General features: G+C 39.8%; 1 protein-coding gene across 2 annotated transcripts in view; it reads left to right on the plus strand.

Moving 5' to 3' along the window:
• WWOX (WW domain containing oxidoreductase) overlaps positions 1 to 20,771 on the plus strand; it is a 525,798-nt gene that overhangs the window by 198,024 nt on the left and 307,003 nt on the right. The gene's annotated exons all lie outside the window — the stretch shown is intronic.

Consider the following 20,771-nt stretch of genomic DNA (forward strand, 5'->3'; position numbering starts at 1 on the left):
ACTAGACTTGGGCAACAGGCCAAATGCAGATGCTGCCTCCTTTCAAGCTTTTTCTTTTGTTTGGATTTTGGAAAAAAAGATATTTAGAAGGTGATGGATTGGCAGCTGGGGAATTTGAAGCTTCCTCTGTATTAAAAAAAAAAAAAGAGAGTTAGCTGACAGCTCAGTTTAGCAGTGAAGAATCACTTTGCAGAATAGGAGTTCTATCTTAACTAACAGGTCAGCCCAAGGATTGATGATATACAGATTGCTTTGTTCCCCTCTTCCAGTGTCAATTATTAAAAAAAAAAAAAGAGAGAGAGAATGAGAGAAAGAGATGGAGAGAAGGGAAAAAAGAAAGTGCAATATGGAGGAGTAACTAGCTGAAATTCTATGGTCTGAGTTATACAGCAGGTCAGATTAGATGATCAGAGAGTCCCTTTTGGCCTTAATGGCTATAAATGTTTGAAGCATAGYGCAAGTTTCCCAGCACTGCAATTTCATCCTGACCCGAAGTGGTGAAAGGATACAGTCTCCGCGCCCATTCAGTGCCTCCCCAATAACCTGGGTCTGGCTGCAGTCTGCGTCGGGAAAAGCGGACCGCGAGGAACCGGCCGGAGACCACAACTCATTTCACAGGAGCCAAATTACAGCTGCTGTATGGTAATTACTGATGGTGGCTAGCCACTCTAGTATAGTTGCGCTAGTAACATGGAGGAGGACATCCCTGTCCCAGGGCTGGTCCCAGGAGCTGTTCATTTTATTTGTTTACTATTATTTTTTATTATCATTATTATATTAATGTATTTAGGCAGTTTTTTCAGTATGTCACTTCCCCTTCGGGCATTCTGTTGTATTTCCGATTACTGAAAAACTCTGTTGCTACAGGAGTATACTTCTCATCTCTGTCATTTCTTTGTGTCTTCCTGGCCATGAAGAAAAGCAGTACATCAGCCTATTCCTGCGGTGTTATTCATTTCAAGCCGAAGATCCTTAGTTTCGCCTCCCTGTGTCCTGCTGGTCATCCTGTCAGATTTTCTGGTTTACTAATGTTTAGCATAAACACTTATAACGAGTTTATGGACAGAAGGACTTTTTCAGAGGGGGAAAGGTTTGCTTTTCTMAACATCTCATTCCCTTATGTGAAAATACATAGAGCTGCAAAATCATCTCATCACAGTCTAAGGTACTAACTTGCTGGCAGCCATAGGAATGATGTCTTTAATGCCATCCAAAAGAGAAATCCCTCGCTGAGCAGCTCTCTGCTCCTTTGTGCTAAAGGAATGGGTAAAAATAAGCAGAGATAAGGGCTGAGGTCTCCATTAGCAGTTTTTGATATGTTTAAGCAATGACTAGTCTGTTGGCTTGAGCTTAATACAGGGAAAGGCACCTAAAAGCAGTGCTGTCATTGAGGAGAAAGCTGTGGTTCGAGCGGCTGGTTCTACATTTGTAGCCCTTTCTCCAAGTCTTCAAACCAGCCCTGCGTGGGGCTGACGTGGTGGCTCGGTTTGTCTTTCATGGACCATGTGAGGTGAGGGTCTCTCCTGGTGGTCTGGCAGCTTGGTCTGTTACTTATTTTTTTCAACTAAATTATTTTGTGTAATAGCTATAATGTTAATGGAACTATATGTTATGGTTGAGTTAAGATTTGTCAGTTTGAAAATAAACGTCTTGGCTTCATTTCGGCATTTGCCTTTCAGCATCAGTCCGTTAACCTGTCACACACTATAACTTCATTAAAACCGTCATTTAATTGTAAGTTAATGTACAGCTATCTTTTATAGAAGAGCTTTACATACTGCCTGAATAATTCCAATACAAATTTTCAACTGATATGATTCAAATAATATGAAAAGCTAAATGCCCTCTAAACCCCTGTGTATGAATTCAATACTAAGAAATACGATGCAACAGCCATATTACTATGCTACTATAACAAGGAGGCAGAGTTTTTCAAGTTAGAATGAAGTGAGGGAATAAAGCTTAGCTATATAYCTGTGTGTGTGTCTTGTACCTGCAGCATCGAGATGTGCTTCATATGTAATTGGGAGAAGTTCCCATTATTAAAAGAAGGACAATGCAGACAATGTAAGCTCGATATAAGTGAGGAAAGAATTAAAATCTACATGCTAATAGCTTTGGTGGCAGTCACAAATAGACTTGTACTTCGCATGTGAGATGCATAAAGCTTATTTCAAAATAAATTCTGGGTAACATTCAACCTGACTGCATCTTGGGAAGCTGTGTTAATATATTTGTTCAACTCACTAGCACTCAAAAGCTTTTAAACAGAATATCACTTTTTTATATTATTCATGATAATGTAATTCCTGCCTTTAATCTCTTCAGGGTTTCACATTAAGTCATGATATGCAGTTCAGGGGAATGTGGATCATCCATTAATCATAGTATCTCTACTTTTGTGTGTCTGCTTTTGTCCATCTCTTAAATCAGTCACCTGGCAGCAGCAGATATCTGGGGATAGTCCAAGATGTTTGACTGAAGAGGCCTTTTTTATTAAACTTGTTTCTTGCTAAAGTATATGCGGATTTATGTAATGTACTGCATGCTGAAAAGAAAGTGGTAGAAATATTAACATAATCACTGAATATGATCCTTTAAGTGTTTCTGCTGGAAACGTAGGCATGGATAAGTATATTAAATGATGGCATATATTTAGTAGAATAATTATCTAAAAACACCTGGGCTAATACAAAAAAAGAGACAAAACAAGGTAGTCAAGTGTTCTCATGTAATTAAAATTTTTATAAGAATCTGCACACACCAAGGGACTGAATTAAAACTTCATAAACAATCTACATTTGATATTTTCTAAAGTTTAAGGGCTTTATTGCTAAATTATTTTAATTTATAATGGGTGCTAGGAAGATGGGAGAAAGGTAGAAAACCTCCAGGAGTTGTTAGTATTACTGTTTTGGTTCCTTTCTTTGAAGTACTGACACTGTCCTTTGAGCTAAACTTATCACTTCTAACAGTAATAGTAGGTTCCATTTCTTTGTATCAACAAACCACCAAAGAGTGACTAGAGACATATATACGTTTACTTAAAAAATACTTGTGAAATGAGAGAAATGCTTAACTGTATTGTGTATTCTATCCAGGTTTTGAAATAAAGTGTTCTGATATTCCCATTTTTTTAATTTTTTCCTCCCAAAGTCTGATTTCTTTTCCCAGCAGTTCCTCTGACCTTTTCTTCTTTCGTCCTACCCTTTCGCAGCTCTCTGTCTCTGCCTTTCCCATCCTGAGTCATCCCTTGCAGCTTCAGCTCGTCTTTTACACCTTTTGTTCCACTCTACTTTCCTGTAAAACTTTGTTCTGCTTTTCTTTCACTCTACCTCCTTCTTGGCTTAACCAAAGCTCTCATTTCCTGCATTTAGTATTACCAGAGTGGGAGAGGGCTTCTGGCTTTTGCAGACTGGCCCCTGGCATTGCACTCATGCCGGGGCTTTAGCAGGCTGCGTCTCAGCAGCAGCGAGGTGTCGTGTTGCCGCAGCCGGCCTCGGCTGGAACGGGTGACTTACGAGGTCCCTCGCAGCCGGGGGGACCTGGAGGTTTCCCAGAAAACACTTGCAAGACGTTTCTTTAGGTTCTGAAAATAATGTATTTTTCCCTTGCTGGCTTTTTGGAAATTATGAAAGCACGTTTGCTGAAACTTTCCCACGTCGCTGTGCTCCACACGGACCTCTGTAATAGGAAATTGCAGTCAGAACAACTAGAGTTTGCTCAAGCTATGAGCAGCTAGGCTGAAACCTTGAAAGGGGAAGTGTCCGACAAGGTGAACTCGAGSCTGTTCCGTTATCAGCACCATAAGTAACAACTTTTAATTTAAGAGATGGATGGAAACTGTACTTTCAACTCTTTAGTCCTGGAAATCCATTTATGACTGTTCTGGAGTTTGCAAAGTTTTACTGACGATGAAAATGTTTGTGCATATGCTGTGTTATTTTTCTGAGAGAATAGTTGGGGCCAAATATATATTTTTAAAAGCTGAAGAGAAATAACCAGTTTTCATTTCTGTGTTCAGGTTTATAACTAAAACAATACTTGGTATTTCAGCAGTCAGGTTTCTAATTGAATCAGGTTTCTAACGTTTGGGCTCAGTCTATGCTGTTGAGAACAAAAATTAGTTGAAGTGTAACCATCTATCATACTCGGTGATCTGTGCGCACTGAAACAGTCCTAATGACTGAATTGCTATATTATTCCTCATATTAAATGAAAAACGTGCTTTATACAGTGATGTTAGTGGAAGCAGATGAGGCTGTGGGGGCGCAATGGGAATGACTATGAAAGAGCCTAAGACCCATATTTATTGTGATAACAAAGCTGTATGGAAATTTTGCTTTTCATTAAAGCAGAATTAGTTTAACCCCAGTTGTACAAAGGCTACATTTTTCTACTGTTTAGACAAACAACTTCCTACCGTAAATTGTAATATGATTTATATGAATTTACCTATTGCCATGAAAGTTCCCACCAGAGTATATGTATCTTCTACTGTATCTGAATCATAATAAATAAGAACTTTTAAAGTAGTTGTAAATACAGTTATATGATTATATTTATATTTTGGTTTATTGGTTTGTTATTACATAAATTCACTTCCTATATTTACTATAGGTTAAGCAAGGAAATTAGCTTCTCTGCTTATTTTTTTGCGCGGTTTATAGTAATCACAAAAGCAACTGGTAGGCTTTGCGCACCAARTGCGTAGCATGCACAACACAGCAACACAGTGCACCTGCTGAGAGTGGGTAATTAGTATAATTTATAATTGTGGCACATTCAAACATACTGTTTGTATTTGTATTATGTACTGAGCACACACAGTCACATTCTGCTATTCGCCCAAGCCCAGTGACGGAGGTGCAGAGGTGCAGGATGTTTTGGTATTTAGGTTTCTGGGTCTGAAGCAAGTTCCTCACCAATTTGCGTGTAACAGTTGTACACTTATTTTCTGTTAATGACTACTATTCTTAAACATGCAAATTGGATAATTGTGTGTAAATAAATGACTCTTACTTGGATGTGAGATCATAAACACATCTTTAACTTACACTTGGGTTTATACTGGATGAAATTTGATATGTGTATGCTGATGGGGATGGTAAAGGAGATGGAGCCTGACTCTTCTCATGGTACACAGTGAAAGGACAAGAGGCAATGGGCACAAATTGAAATACAGGAGATTCCATGTAAGCATAAGACAAAACTTTTTTTTACTGTAAAAGTCATCAAACACGGGAGAGGTTGCCCAGAGAGGTTCTGGAGTCTCCATCTGTAGAGATATTCAAAACCCAACTGGACATGGTCCAGGGCAACCCGCTTGAGCTGATCCTGCCTGAGCAGGGGAGCTGGACTAGACGATCCCCAAAGGTCCCTTCCAACTCCAACTATTCTGTGATTCTGTGAAATTGGTAAAGTGGTGTATATATACTACTTTAAAAAATGTTGTATCACATTGCTACCTTTTACAACTCCAGTAATAGGTTGACTTAAACTGCTTTTTTTAGATTTTTCTCCAAAGGATGCCACACCTACACTAAATCAATGAATTTGAGATATTCTTTCTTCCCAGTTAACCTCTCCTCATAGCTATTGCTTATTTACAGGCAATTTAATATAGTCATCATCAAACTTTGCTAGCCAAAAATGCATAATCTTCCTAAAAACATTCAGATTTTGATTGAGAGCGATGGCCAGTGAAGCAGCAGTGACAGGTATCTTTTCCTGGGAGATCAGGATAATGCCTGTAAGAAACTATACATTAAAGAGAAGGTAAGATTTGCTTTCAGGATTAAATTTATATTTTATTAATCTTAGCATTAGAAGGAACATTTCCTATATTTCAATTTAGTTGCAATAAGCTGAAGTATCCACTGTGAAAACTGCTGCTGTTGGATTTAAGGCACTCATCTATTTTAGATAATCTGGGGTTAGTTAAGGGCTAAATTTACAACATTCTCGATGACCTTGGTCAAGTCAGTTTCCCCGCGATAAAACTAGCTGGTATTTACTGAGGTTCGCTGAGCGTTGTCCGGATCAGTTCAAAGCTGCTTAATGAACCTCAGGTCCTACACTTAGTATTAGCAAAGGTTCACAAATAGGCCAGCAAGTCCCTAACTTGTATCCGTGAGCGTTTAGGATGTAGAATATTAGATAAAGTTGATCTGTTTTTTCACCAGGAGACCTGGAATCGTACTTTGCGTTCCAGATCTTGTGGGAACTTCCTCGCTGGCTGTTTTTGAAAGGCCGAGTCTAAACTACTTTGTCAGGTCAGTTATCTGGATAAACTTACATAACCCATACTGGTGTTTTTCACGTTTAAAAAAAGAGGGGTCATCTTTGCTGTATTTCTAAAATCTGGAAAAAGTGGATTTGTTTGAACTTCCTTTTTTTCATTATGTATATTGCAATAACATTTTGATTTGCTCATTATTTTATTGACATATTCACTATGTGATGTTCAATTTTAGGAAGTGATTTTCAATTTCTAGAAGTAGCATCACAAAATGCCGTTGTGCAGGAGGAGAGATGATGTATTGTGAATCCTAGTTGTTGCATATGATTTCTTGGATTGGCCGTGAGCCAATTCTTTTACTGAATTGTAAATTTTGTGAAATTTCAAAACACAACAACATTTCTTTGTGGTCTTTCAAAGAAATGGTGCAACTTAACAAGTTGTTATTTATAATTTGACAAACCTGAAAACATTAACTAGAGATATTAAATATGAGAAGAGACATTTGGAGATGTTTTCCTAGTATTTCCTGGCAGCATTATAATCAAACCAATCTAGAAGTATTTTAGTATCATCAATTTTTATTGCAGTGAAGAGTCAAGAAACAAGATTGTGTTATTCTGTTATTATGGTCTACTATGCATAGGAAAGAAATAAATGATGTCTTGTAAGGGGAGTCCATTATGGTCAATTTTTTTTTTCTTTCTAAATCAAGCACATAATATATGATGACACATTACTGTATGTTTAAATGAAACATGAAAATAGAGCTGGTGGAGAGCCATTTTGAGTAATGCCAGTAATTCTTATTTTTAAACCATTATATAAGGTGGCATTCAGTTTTATTTAACTTTTCAGATTATGTACAACTGTATATTTGTTATTTGAAAACAGTTTGTCAAGTACAGAGAACAGTGACGGTAAAAAAAAAAAAAGTTCGGTAGCACAGCTCCGTGAGCCAGAGGTCCAGCCAAACCATGGCTATTAATCATCACCGTCCATTATTTACTGAGGATTCATTCATTGTTCCATAAAGGTATCTAGAGGGTCAATTAGAGACAACAGACAGGATTTTTCAAAGACACAAGAGGGTCAATTAGGCCCTCCTTGTAATTTTCTGCTTTAACAGCAAATGCCAGCCTATCCTGCAACAGATACAGCAGAGTTTAGAATTAAATAGTGGGGATTTTTTTTTTTTTTTTTTTGAAGCTGTTACTTTGCAACCAGTATGGTTTTGGAGTATTGTCAGTCCTTGATCAAAACAAAAGAAAATTTTTATCACTATAATTGATGAGAAGCAAAGATTTCTTCTTTAGAGTCCGAGCATTGCAAGCGATCAGGAAATTTCTAAGGGGAAACAGTCTGTTCTTATCACAGAAGTGAATGCTTTGTCTGAAGGTAGCAGCAGACACAAATAATACTCCAAAATACTGGTGTTCAAAATGTAAAAGCATTTGAAGCAAAATATTGTTGTAATCATTTTTGTATCAATGGCTTGCTTAGAGCTCAGAATAAAAAATAGATGTGGGATCTTACTATAAACAGCCACAGTGGCATTCACTAATGCCTAGGCAGTAGTTTAGTCTTATTTTCTGCTTACTGTTCAAAGGTCAAAACACTGCATAGTTCCCAATAACTGAGACCTCAAAACTCTTCTGATGTAGCAGGAAATTTTGGTGAAATAACTCAACTAACTTACAGTTTAGCAAAGAACAGAAYTGGTGTTAGGACAGTCTGGAAACAGTGCTGGCTTGTTTTCCTTTTATTTAGCAACATTTCTTCAATGGATCTAAGACTCCTATGACCGTGGGCATCACACACACAATAGCCGTACTCAAGTTATTTCTTTCACCGAGTCTTGTTTTTCATCAGAAAGGGTTGTTAGTAGTCGGCCTGCTCTCTGCGTTGGTCTGAAAGCCTTGGCTTATTCATCGCCTCTAAACGTACATCACCACTGTTTTCAATGCTTTTTATATCTGCTCTAACTGAAAGCAGCCTCTATTAATGTGGTACGTTGGTCTTGTAAAGATTTTTCTTTACAAATGGGGTTTTTGGGAATGTCTGCCTATTTGATGGTCTCCCGTGAGAGTAAATCTCCGAGTGTGCTGCGTCGGTTTGATCCTCGTCGTCCTCCGAAACCCCCTGTTCTCTGCAGAGCTTCAGCAGAGACTTCTAACTAATGACTTAGGACCAAATTCTGCCCTTAGATGCAGGCGTGTAATTCACATCGATTCCAGGGGGACTTCCACGAGCATATCAGAGAGCACAATTTTGTTCTTAGCGTGTGAAATTATAGCACAAACGGACAAAAGAGTCTCACGCACATTCATCTTGGTGACCCCAAGCGTACAGGAAGGCGATGCTAATCCACCTGCTTTTCTCTTCGCTCAGTTTGTGCCGTTTCTTGCAGATCACCCCAATTCTTCAGCTGTCACTTGAATCTACTTTTTTTTTTTTTTTTTGGGGTATCGTTCTGTCTTCAGAAGTTTGCTGCTGTGGTACTTCAGAGAAATTAGTGACATTGAAACAAATGTTTCTTTAAGTAGCCTTGCTAACAGAGACACTTGTAAAGCATTTTTTTCCTGTCTTTGGGAAATTACAGTACAAGAGCAGTCTTGTTCATAGTCCGTGGGGAATGTGTTTGCAAAGGCTGAAGACAAAGATAGACATGTGAGCGCTTGCCTGCAAATGGCTGCACCCACGCACATGCGCGGGGAGCGGCGGGGAGCGCTGGCTTCGGGGGTTCCTCCGCGACGATACCGGGAGCGTTTTGCCCGCACGCCGACAGCACCGATATCCCCTGGCCATATCATCCAGGCTCTTGCGCTGCTCTCAGATTTTTACATTCCCCTTTCTCCTTTTCAGCTTCTTTGCAGGGGAAGTAGCCAGTTTTTAACTCACGGACAGAAGCATGTCTTTTTATCAATTTATTCGTCGTCACTTTTTTTTAACCAAACCTTCTTGCTTTTCTGCTTTTCATTATTTTACTATTCGGTTTTTGGAGCTCRCTGTGCCAAGCTGTGCAGACATAAAAATTTTTGGCACTACCTCAAGAATCTTTAATGGATTATCTTGTACACATGTGCTGGTTACCTTTACTCTCCGTCTTAAATGTAGTTTAAGGCTGAGACTGGCACCGGCTTTGCTTATCACCCACTGTTTGTACTCAGGATCTGCACGCAAGGAAAATTTTTCACCTTTCTGTATTTTCAATGTGGGAATTTGGTCTCATGGCTGAACACTTTGGACTGGAGATTTGGTACTTCTTGGACTGATGGCTTATTAGGCCTCTGCTTATTTGTTTTCCTAGTTGATAAAGGATTTTGTGATACAGAGTGCACTGATGTGCACCCCTTCTCTCGCATCCCTCGGCAGATGCGTCTGTCTTCTAGCGTAGGGCTCTGGAAGACCAAACATTTCCAGCCCGCCTGCTTAGGCACGTTGTGTTTGTGACCTGACAATCTCATGCAGTTTGAACTGAAACTTTTCATGTATTTTGATTAATATTGTTCCTCACCAAAGTCAAATTATTGTATACGTATCTGAGGATTCCCAGACATCTTCAGCATATGGAGTTGACTGACTTTACTGTATGTCACATTTTTACTTTCATACCTTTAATTTCCTGGTGTGCTGCCATCGATGGTCTAGGTTTCAAGCTTCCGACATAGGTAAACCTTTGAGGCTTTGCTCCCATCTCAGCTTCTTGAAAGATGTCTCTGTCCTGCAGCAAAAGGCCTAATGTTTAAGTCTCCCACAGTGATTATAGGGCCCACTTTAGCCTTGGATTCTGCTTGAAAATTAGAGCCTTGTGTGGTTTTGTATACTGCAATTTAGCGATACATGTCACTGTCCTCGTATAATGCATTGTATTGTTTACAACAATTCCCCCTGTAAAGTTGTCTGTTGAGTGTTTAGAAAGCTAACTGATGCCAATGTTATTTCTGAAACTATTTGTGTAATCACCATGATTACCTGGGGAAATATAATTTATAATTCTGAACATATAATTTATACATCACTTTGCTAAAGCTTTCTTTAAAATCTGTTTTCTGATATGAATTGGAAAGATTGGCCTTATTAATCTTGGTTTTTTAGCCTTAAACCATAGTTGAACAAATAATCCACAGTGATTTATTTTATGTATTGTCCCATTTTCCCATTTGTGTAATATCTACAAGCAGATGGTCATTTTCCCAAGCTGGTTTATTAATTGTATTTATTGGATGGATGTCTTATTGTTTTGTAACTTATGTATTGATCCCTATTATATGAAATGCTCAATCTTTGCTGTTCACTTACAGTTGGTCAGAAAAACCACCTGACTCTCGGAGTTCAAACATGAAGCTTTGCGTGTGCAAACTGGCAGCCCGGCACACGTAGTGGTACCACATAGTTATCACTATTCACTTAGTCTATTCTAAAGTTTTATTACTTCTGCATGTTTTTGGAGTTTTTCTTTATTAGTTACTAAGTTACAAACAAACAAACAAACAGAAGTAGTATGAGAGTGTTTTATAACTGCACTAGAAGAACTAGAGTACTAAAGTGCCCTTCTCTGACTATCTGCGTGTTACTAAAATCCTTCGGAGAGCCTTTTCCGTGGTCGGATTCAGCGACTCTCACTTGAGCCGAGAAGCGCCATATGCTTGGGGTAACCTCTCCGAAGCCGTTGCCGGTGGGACTACTTCTGCAAATGCTCGCCAGAGTGAGCGGAGGTTACGCAGTCTCACCCGTGGTGAATAATAAAGAGCCATTAACAGTATGGAGGGACAAAGTGTGGAGAGATCCATCAGCTCATCCCGTGTTTAATGGAACAGAAATGAGCATCGTATTGCCCTTGTTTTCTGTCAGATTTTCCAGGTCTCCATGAGGCTTATTAATCTCCGGGTGTAATGGAAAATGTGTTGCTATGCTACAGCCTACGGCAGCCTCGGGGCTGCGCGGCTCGCGGGCGGCGTTAGTCCTTGTCTTATTTACATTCTGCACGGGGCACGTGCCACGGCAGTGGTACGTCGGGCGCCGCGGCCATCGCCGTCGCCGCCTGTTTGCGGGCCGCTGCAGCGTGGGCTGATGTGCGCGGCCAGATGGCCGGACGGCGAGTCCTCTTCACCTGGAGTAGTGGCCGGAAACGCGCTTTCGCGAAACGCTGGCAGCATCTACGCCAGAGCCTGGACGTTTTGTGTTCCGAGAAATGCTAAATAGGAGGAATTGCTTGAGTACCGTCTTCTAGTGCGCCCCAAGATACAGGCCTGCAGGAGTCCACGTTTCTAAACTTGGCTCCTAAACCCGAAATTCTGTCTGGGAACAAGCTGCCTGTCTACGAGGCTGTCGTATCTGCATGCTTACTGAATATATATGGCAAAAAGAGAATGTCCACGTTCTTAGAAACAAGCGCTAGAAAGCTAATAGGTAAATGGTGTTACTATCAGGCACTGAATTCAGTAAGTGTATCATAAACTTTCTCTATTACTTTCATTTTTTAAGTTTAAGGGCCAGTTTTGAACAAGCCCTGGCAACAAGAATATTGCTTTTACTCTTGAGGTCCAGTTATTATTATTATTATTATTATTCTCTATTAGTTATGCAATAATAGGAAAACTGTTCTTCTGATTGGTTAGGAAAAATCCTGGCTTACACAAACAGACGAGTAATCCAGGTTGGATCGCGCGACAATATTGTCATCTAGTACGCACCATTGCAGTGAGATCGTTGTGCCTTATTCCTAGCGTATATGGCCCGTTAAAATTACCGGGATCTTTGTACAGACCCGAAAGGGTTACAAAACGATGCTTTTGCTATATCTGAAGATATATCACATCTCTGAATATTGTTTTATATTTTAATAATAATAAAGACTTTTGAATTTTGTTTAAAGAATTAATATCCCAGTGACCATGCAGCTTTTCCAACTTGTGCAGCTTTGGAAATTTGTAAGATTAAACAAGAATATAATTTGTCTAATAGCAGCAGTGGAAATGTTTGCATTTGGTATATTCATTATATAAGCAATGATTTTTCTCTTTTTTGGCCTTTTATTTTACAGCAGACTTTGTTTATCAGCAATGCGTGTCTTGATACAGGGTTTATAAGGAATTAGCTGTGCTTAGACATTGCAGCGGTCGTTTTCAAATGTCTCCAAAGTAATTTAGATTCGGGTAGAGCTTGCGCCGTGCAAGGAGATGCTGGTGACACCTGGTGCGTGGCGGTCCCTCGGCTCCACCAAGGCTCCCGACCTCGTACAGAGACCGCCACCTCCCTTACATCCTCACGCAATGCCAGCGTCAGCCGTGCTCAGCTTTCCCGCGCTGCAATGGGCGGCAGAATCGAGGCCGTTGCAGGTGACGGCCTGGTTTGCCCAGGCCCAACTTGGCCGCAACGCTCGGGCTCCTGCAGGTCTTTTTTCTGCTTGCAGTTCTGTTGCTTCCTTTTACTACACAGTACCATTGCAAAGTAATTTGCAAAGCAAAATGTCTGCACTTCGCCAAATTTTCAAAATTGCCGTGTTTGGAAAGGAATTGCTGCCATTCACAGTGCCACACTGATTAATCACAATTAGGGACAAAATAAAGCATTTTTGTTAAGGTCCCAGTGAGCAGGAAAATTAGCACTTCCTGCAATAATAAGAGTAATTCCATTAGTGAGCATCCCCGTGTAAAATGCTGCCGTTCTGTGCCATTTTAAAATAATTTTCACACTTTTGAAAATGCTCTTATAGATAGATGCAAGCTCAACTAACAGTACGTTGCTGCAACGTATGTGCGTTGACAACATCCTGTTAGGAGCTGCTTATGCTTTTTTCCTAACGTGCTTCCAGGTCAGATAACTGCTTATGTAATACAGTTTGTAAAATGCACCTGCCTGCCTGGGTATTTTACTGAAAGGGAGTCATTTGCAGGGCCAGAGCTCAGACGTGGGAATAGTCATTACAGAGCTTCAACGTTTTTAGACTTGCAGCTTCCTCGGCCTTTACGTTTGTGGCCCAGAAGGATGGCAGATGCAGGCCCCCACGTCACGGTTACAGGAAAACGCCATTCTGTCCTGGACTCAGTGGTGGAAGTAACCGATGGCGAGGCTTAAAGCAGGCGGGTATATTTAAGAAAGAYAGTAAATTATTCTAGGAGGGAAGGAAGCACCATATTTTCAGTGACCCCAGAACTCTTCACACATCAGAGGTAGGTTGTCAAATAAATTAAGCTGGAGAAGAAAAGTGGTGGTAGCTGCAGCAGTCCCCTAAAGCAGGGAGGAATACTGTCCTTGCTCAGAGGTCACACGTGGGACGTCCAGCTCTGGCGCAAGCCGGAGGGATGGGAGTTCACCTCTCGCACGTCCTACGGTGCCTCGTCAGCAGGGCGACGGGGTTTCGCGGTTTCAGCCTTTCCTCGGCGCTGTTTGCTTTGCGGAAGAGGTTGAGCTTTAGCCCCGCAGGCAGGGCGTCCTGTGCCCAGCGTGCTGGCCGGGCAGGCAGCGCTCCGCCTGCTCGTCGCCAGGACTGCTCGGCTGCTCCCTGCCAAACCGAACGCAGCGGCGCGCTCGGCTCACGCTTTCTGCCTTGCAGCCCGCCGGAAGAGCCTCTGGGCGGCCGTGCCCCGGATTTGCCGCGCAGACAGCGACGGCGCTGCGTTTCTTGTTCTACCTCGGCCGGCAGAAGCGCTGCTGGAGGAGCGCGGTGCGCGAGAGCCAGCCTTTTGCCTAGGCGCTGGCGGCCCGGCACCCGCTTCAGCGGAAGCTGAGCCACTCGGAGAAAGCGGAGCGGCCTCGGGGCGAGCGGCGGCCGTGGCGGCCGTGTGCTGACGCCGGGCGGCGCGGGAGGAAGGCCGGCCGCTCGCCCGCCTCGCTCCGCYGCCCTGCGGGCTCTCGCCCTGCTGTGCCGTTGCCTTCTGTGCCCGCGCTGAAACCAGGTTGCTTTGGTGGGAATCGCCTAGCATTTTTCTGACACTTTAAAAACTACCAGGGAGACTCCTTTCATTGCTTAAAAAAGGCTCAAGTTCTTTAAAAAGTTGTTGAATAAGAACCAGCATTTTATTTTATTTTATTTTGTTTTGGTATCAGCTAAAAGAAACCCCAAAGGTTCATATACTTCCAATCTTGCCTGTGAACTGAGCTATAGGCCATTTGTACTGTAGCATTTATATTCTGTGCAATACTAACACATCACTTAAAACTGATTATAAATATACACACACATACTTACACACATATACAGTAATATGTTTATGTTACTTTAGATGTATGTAAAATAAATAGAAGTCTTTTTTTACAATAAATTCTTAAAAATTGCTAAAAGATTTCTGCTGAATTGTGACCAAATGCAATAAACTCTTTCCTTTTCTTCATCACTGTCTCTGTCCTGCTCAGTGTTAAAAACTTAGTTCTTTTTCCCTTCTCTTAAAAAAAAAAAGTACATTATCATAATTTGTTTGGAATAACGTGTTTAAGTTATCAATATGTGATATATCCCAGCACTCATAAAAGTAAGATTTCTAGATAAACACTGATAGAAATATTTTTAACCATGTAAAAAAAAATCAATTTTCATAAGGTTACATCTTTTTACTTCTCTGTATATACAAAGGCTATATTAAAAGAGAGATTAAATTTTACTCTGCAGAGTAAAATGCAAACAGAAAATTATTTTTCATTTTTCAGTGCAAGCAATGGATTATCATTTATTTATGAGTCTTTTTTTAATCTAGAATATATGGAAATCTTTTCTTGAAGCACAATGTAATATTGAATTGGGAATGTTGTCTGACAGTTTTCTTCTTACGGTTGCATAGAATGATTCTACTGTATGAATTTTTTAAAGAGGCTTCAATATACTCTGTGTTTGAAAGGAGGGTAGTAATCAGAGTAATCTGCAAGAGTCTTATAAATGCACCTTCTTCTATCCTTTCGTTCTTCAAACAAACTTCTGCAGAGAAGACCCTGCTATAGTGAATTTTAACATCAAGGGGGGCATCCAGGCATTTTTCACTTTTCCCGGGACATACCTGCATGCAGGAGTTCGTTGCTATGGCCAGAATACGTGCCCGGGCAGGCATTTCTAACGCTTTTTCACTCCCCTGCACAGAGGGACACRTTTGCATCTCTGCCGTGGGAATCCGAGGCTCTAGGGCTCCAGAGTTTGAAGGSTTTATTAATTTTATCCGAGAATGTATGGTAGAAGTCAAGTTAAAAAGCTATTTTATCACCAAAAAAGGGTTCTGTCCCTCAGGATACCACCAGCCCTCTTGGGGGATTGCTGATAACTGCCCTTCTTTTCAGAAGACCTTATCTTGTTTAAGAGTGACTTGAGGTAGCTCTGCTCCGCCAGCATTTCGAGTCTGTAGGGGTGTAATGTGAAGGACCCTTCACAAGTCTTGTTAGAAAGCATGTCCAACTGTTACAGCAGATTTGTGGCTGATAGCAAACATGTCTCAGAAGCTATAGTTTGTATCGCAGACCAGAGGCCAGCCTCTGTATTTGGTCTGCATTTCTTTTCCTGAAAAGCCCTGGTATAAAGCAGGCCCTGTAAAATATGCACAAATAGTCAAAATGAAGGACAGAACAAAGGATGCCAAAATAATATTTTTATTACCAATAAATTTATCTGCAACAATGTGTCTTATAATTCAGCAGTTTTGATATTCCTAAAATATAGTGACAGAAAATGTTTCATTTAGGTTCATATGAATTTTACATTAAAATGCTTGTGTTTTTTTGCTAATTAAGGAGAATTAAAGACCTGTGTTTAGTTCTGTATGTATACCTTTATCTAAATACAGCTATATAAACAATAGAAATTTGAGGTATCTTATGCACCACTTGTTTTTTTCCTTTTCCTTCTTCAACAGTTATCTGTACACTTGTGATTATAATTTGAGTGTCCTAAGGAGAAAATAATTTCCCTGAATTTATTTTGTGCCTAATACAGTGATGGCCAGATAATAAAGAAAAAAATTTGTATTAATTTCCAGCAGACACTCTGCTTTCATCTCATGCTTTCCATTGCATTTCATTTTACTGAACTCAGGAATCAGTTCTGCCAATCTCTGTTTGCTGTTAGTATTTTTTTATGCTATTTGTATGATCAGAGCACCTAGGAGAGGTGTATTTGGACCAGATCCTGAATCAGTGAGAATACACAGAACTTCTTACTATAAAAGAGTAAGAAATACAGAAGCCCTTGCGCGCTGAATCAGACTTTTCCAGGGAAGCCCATTTTCCTACTGGCTCCATGTGAGCCAATTTCTCTCCAACAGCGGCCAACACATTTTGCTTCAAAAAAGGAAGGTGTGATGTCATGTGCCTCCTCGTCCCCATTTCCTCCAGAGTGTAGCTTTCACTTTTTAGCTAGAGAAACCACCACAACTGGTTTTTGACAGCTGTRCTCTGACCTCGTCAGGACCTTGCTGTCTTAACGTCGCAGGAGAAAACAAAACGTGCCATTTGGATCAAACCTAGCCACCAAAATCGGCCTTACTTAGGAAACTAAAACCGTCGTGGAAAAGAGTCTACTAGTGCAAGTYGTGCTATGTTCGACATAGGTAATTACACAAGTCCTTTTAATGTTCAAGTTGGGCATTTAATATAAATACATTTTGGTACATTCGGCATTCTGGTCATAGTAAGAAAGAGCTGTTTGGAAAAAGTTACATATGGTCATCTGAGCTAATTGCAAAAATGACACTACATTAATTGGATAATTAAAGATTGTGAACATGTGGCTATTGTATTCATTGGGCTTTAAGCCAACATTTTCTATGTCAGGGAAAATATGCGTTAACATAATTCAGAATTCAACTGCTGTATCCTTTTTCATAGGAATAAATAAGCAAAATGGATTTTAAATCTAGATTAGAAAAAATTGTAACTGGTATTTTTTTGATTGAGTTTTAAAGCATATTTATGATTTTCATTGTGTTTATGTCTTAACACTTTTGAATGATGGCAGCTTTGATTTTTTTAGCATCCATCTCACAAATTAATAGTATTGATTTTTGTTTTAGATTTATTGTTAGCATTTTGGAAAGTGTTCTGTAATTGTAGATGCTTTGTAACATGAGACCTAGTGCTCCCTGGTTTATTTTGAAGAGGATGAGTGTCGGCACACAGTTTGAAGAAGTTTGTAATAGCAGTAAATTGTCTACGTGCTTTACCTTTACCTGTCAAGGTTATTTGTCAGAAGAATTATGTCTGGTAAATGGGGATCTGTTTCAGTGGGTGACAGACTAACTTCACAAGTCCCTATACCAAGCAGTCACTTTTTGGGGGTGGGGGGTGGGGGGGTGAAGTTTTGCTTATCATTTTTCTTCTTCTTAATTTGAAAGTAAAATCTGTGGTCTCACATTGACCTTAACGTGACTGACCCCTAAATCTAATCACTCCAGACGCCTTTGAAAATTGACAAATATGTCAAATTTACCTTTGAGTATGAAAACATTTTAAAAATATTTCTTTTGCTAGAAGCAGTAATAATTCTTAAGTTAGTAGTTATAGGTCCAGTGTGATTAGGTGACACTGCTTTGTTGATATCAATACTATGAGTTTATAGCCGTATCATCGTCTTCTCATCCTATCCTGAATTATCAATTTCATAGGAGTAAAAAATTTACAGTTTTACATTCTGGGTGAGTGACTTATTGATTGATTTAGTCTGAGCAGAATGGTCAGAAATGGTCGATACATGGTCAAAAGTGTCAGAGGCATATAAAAAATAGAGCTATATTTTTATTTGGTTATTCGTCGACTTACGTATACTTGTTTTCTTTTTGGTTTTCTATCTCTCTTGAAGTCAGTTGTAACAATTATTTCAATGACAGGAGCACAAAGTGATTGAAGAGAAAGCAAAACAGAAATGCTTTTTCTTCAAACAACTAATCATGATTATGTCTAGTTTGTATGCACAGTTTTTAACCAGAAAGTTGTATCATACTTCCAGGTTTTCAGATGAAAATAGTCATTAGAAGATATGGTTGCATATGTTTTTATTTYCCCTTGGTAAGACTCTTTTTTTTTTAATCATCTGTAGCAATGTGTATTGTGYACATGTCCGTGTGTGTATCCATACTGGTTGATGCAAAGGCCGAACAACATGTTGGTACAAATAAGCTGCAAGTTCTTTCCATGAATACATGTTGCATAACATGTTTTACTGTGTAAGGAGACTTGAAGGGATTGTTGATAAAATTGCGCTCTCATGCTTGCGTCAAACCCGGGGAGCAGCCGTTAAACCATTGCAGCAGGATTTACACTCCAGCCATAGTATTCTCTGTTGTATCATCACAGGGATCTCAAGACAACATAGGTAAACTTGTGAGGACAAAAGCATAGGTGGCTCTCTGAACTACCTGAAAATGCAACTTGCAACCAAAAAATCAAGGGAAAAAAAGGTATTTCTATGGATGGAATTCCCTCCAAACATGATTGGATGGTGTTCAAGTAACTGCTCTCAGTTTTTTGGRTTTGCAATGAGAAATATGTTGAATCATCTAAGGAATTGGTGTTGCTTTAGAGATCAGGTGGCAGAGTTATGGAGTATATTTTATTCTTTATTCAGAAAAATATTAAGACATTTCAAGAAAGAAAAGCCTTCACAGCATGTTTATGGACACATCTGAGTAGCCGATGAAAGAATTAAGGTACTTGGCAGACAAGTCAGGTTTACTGACATATCTAAGTATTGTTAAAATAAAAAAAGCCCATAGAGTTGGCAAACAGTAACGATACGTACTTTTCTTAAAGAGCTTAAAATGATAATTTTGCAGGTTGCCTGAACAAAATGTGCTATGGCATACTCATTTCTAGTAAGAGAGCAAGGACTGGGTATGCTTTGGGGTAACGCTGTTAACAGATTTTGAGCYTCATTCATCACTGTTCAGAATAACAGTCTGTTCATTGACATCTTTCAGAGTGGGAGGGAGAAGGAAGAAAAGCGAGGATACTCTTTGATAATCAAGAAGGTCTGCAGAAGCTTATAAGGCCAAAGGAAACTGGTAGGTGTTTTTGTCTTTTGACGATATCATCTCTTCAGTCGCAGCGTCTGAAATTTGTCTCACACTGGGGAAGTCCCACCTCTAAGCAGTGTGAGCAATAAAGGGGCTTATTGTGCAGAAGAGCAGATGTGTATGGCGTTTTGTAAATCTAAATGCATCAAATAATTTATTAGGTTGTAGAAATTAATTTCCTGCCACTGCTTGAATGCAGTTCAGCACCTGACCCAGCAAGGGGAGCTGTAGATTAGTGTGGACAGCTCTCTGGTTTCATAAACCAGAAATTCTCAAAAAAGAGCAGCTTCTTGAAGATCTGTTTCACTAAATTTCTGAATTTTAATAGTAGTTTCAGGGGAGAGTTCCATAAACTATTTGATTGCAGGTTGCATGAGAGAGTTGTTTATTCCCTCCCCCACCGCCCTCCCCAAATTAGAAAAATGTATAAAGCTGTGCTGGTTTTGTCTAATTTTAAAACGGCATCAATATCTCTGTGTGTGATATCAGTTCTTCTGGTCCTTGATAATCTGGTGCAGAAGTCAATGAACTTAATGCAGTATTGGTAATCCAAAAGGGTTTGAGTTAAGTGTTTTTGACATGCAGAATCAAGAGTCAAGGGCAAAGCAGACTTTAAATACTCCTTCAACACAGTCTGTAGAGATGTAATTGAATACCTCAGGTAAAGCATCTTATCAGGAGTAAAGCTGGTTAGTGTCTCATCACCCAGCAGAGAGGAGGTGTATTGTGTCTTCTCCACACAAGCGTTCTTTTGACATTGGTGAAAGTCCTCTGAGGTCTCAGTTCATCCTGGAAATGCTGTCAGGGAGGCATTTGCGCAACRTAGGATAAACTATACTTCATCCAAGTTGCTCCATGACATGGTTGTCATTCTAGCATTTTAGTAGTTAATGCCAAAGCAGCTAAAGGATTGTGAGAAGTTGCACGAAAAGGAATCAGGAAAGGAATAAATCTTGCATGTTTGTGTTGTTAATGTGATATAAAACCTCATGGTAAAATGCGGAAATGTTTCCACTCACACTGGAATTATAGATCATATATTCCTTTAAGAGGCATACGGAGATAATTTACTAAAAAGACATGTATCAGGAGACCAAACTGCCAGAAATYTTCTATCACAATCTATCTCTGGGGTTGCAAAGAATTGTGCAGAGGAAGAAGTCTGARCGTAAACAGTGTGTTGAAATGTCTGTGAACAGACGACGTTTTATGACTCTGATATTGCTAAGTCTTAAAGCTGCATTGTGGGTATTGTGATATTTGATACTTTTATTAAACAGCAGCTCTTATAGCTGTGCAGTTATGGGTGATTCTCATTGCAAATAAAGGTCCTCCCACCTGTGAGTGTGGATAGTATCTTGCATGTGTAAAAGGCTCAGGGACAAGAGTCAAGTAGAAARGGTTCAAAAGAGATGGTCATGTTCTACCCTGACATGTACTTTTTTAGTCTTATTATAAAACTTATTGAGGGATGAAGGCATTATCATTTGGTCCTTCCATCTTCATTTTTTCCTTAGTTAGTGGTAATCCTGAAGATTTTA

Source organism: Apteryx rowi, unplaced genomic scaffold (assembly GCF_003343035.1).
Source record: "Apteryx rowi isolate R43461 unplaced genomic scaffold, aptRow1 scaffold_1, whole genome shotgun sequence".
NCBI classification, from domain to species: domain Eukaryota; kingdom Metazoa; phylum Chordata; class Aves; order Apterygiformes; family Apterygidae; genus Apteryx; species Apteryx rowi.